Raw genomic sequence first — 251 nt, 5'->3', positions numbered from 1 at the left:
GAGCTCCCCCCTCCCTCGGGATTTGGTCTCAGCTCAGGCTGCCTGGGGCGCGGCTTCCCGCCCGGTCCGTAGCGTTCACTTTAAGTCTGGCCGGGAGGCAGCTTCACTTCTCGCGGGATCGGAAGCTCCGATTCTCGCGAGAGGGATATTCGGCACCCATTGGCTGTGAGGGTTGAATGTAAGATGGCGCTCAGGGACCTGTGAGGAGAAAATCCTGTCGGTCTTGGGTCGGCGACGGCGGAACCGGGGCC

General features: G+C 63.3%; 1 protein-coding gene across 2 annotated transcripts in view; it reads left to right on the top strand.

Moving 5' to 3' along the window:
- Qrich1 (glutamine rich 1) overlaps nt 1-251 on the top strand; it is a 50,030-nt gene that overhangs the window by 156 nt on the left and 49,623 nt on the right. Inside the window, exon 1 of one of the 2 annotated variants that reach the window (XM_010615613.2) lies at nt 166-178. The exons of the other annotated variant lie outside the window; for it this stretch is intronic. The gene's annotated coding sequence lies outside the window, so the exon portion shown is untranslated. Of the gene's footprint in view, nt 1-165; nt 179-251 lie in introns of those variants that run through there. 2 annotated transcript variants of the gene reach the window in all.

This window comes from Fukomys damarensis, unplaced genomic scaffold (genome assembly GCF_012274545.1).
Source record: "Fukomys damarensis isolate Sample0158 unplaced genomic scaffold, DMR_v1.0_HiC HiC_scaffold_37, whole genome shotgun sequence".
Lineage (NCBI taxonomy): Eukaryota > Metazoa > Chordata > Mammalia > Rodentia > Bathyergidae > Fukomys > Fukomys damarensis.
The sequence above is the reverse complement of the archived record's forward strand: the minus strand, read 5'-3'. Positions and strand labels throughout refer to the sequence as shown.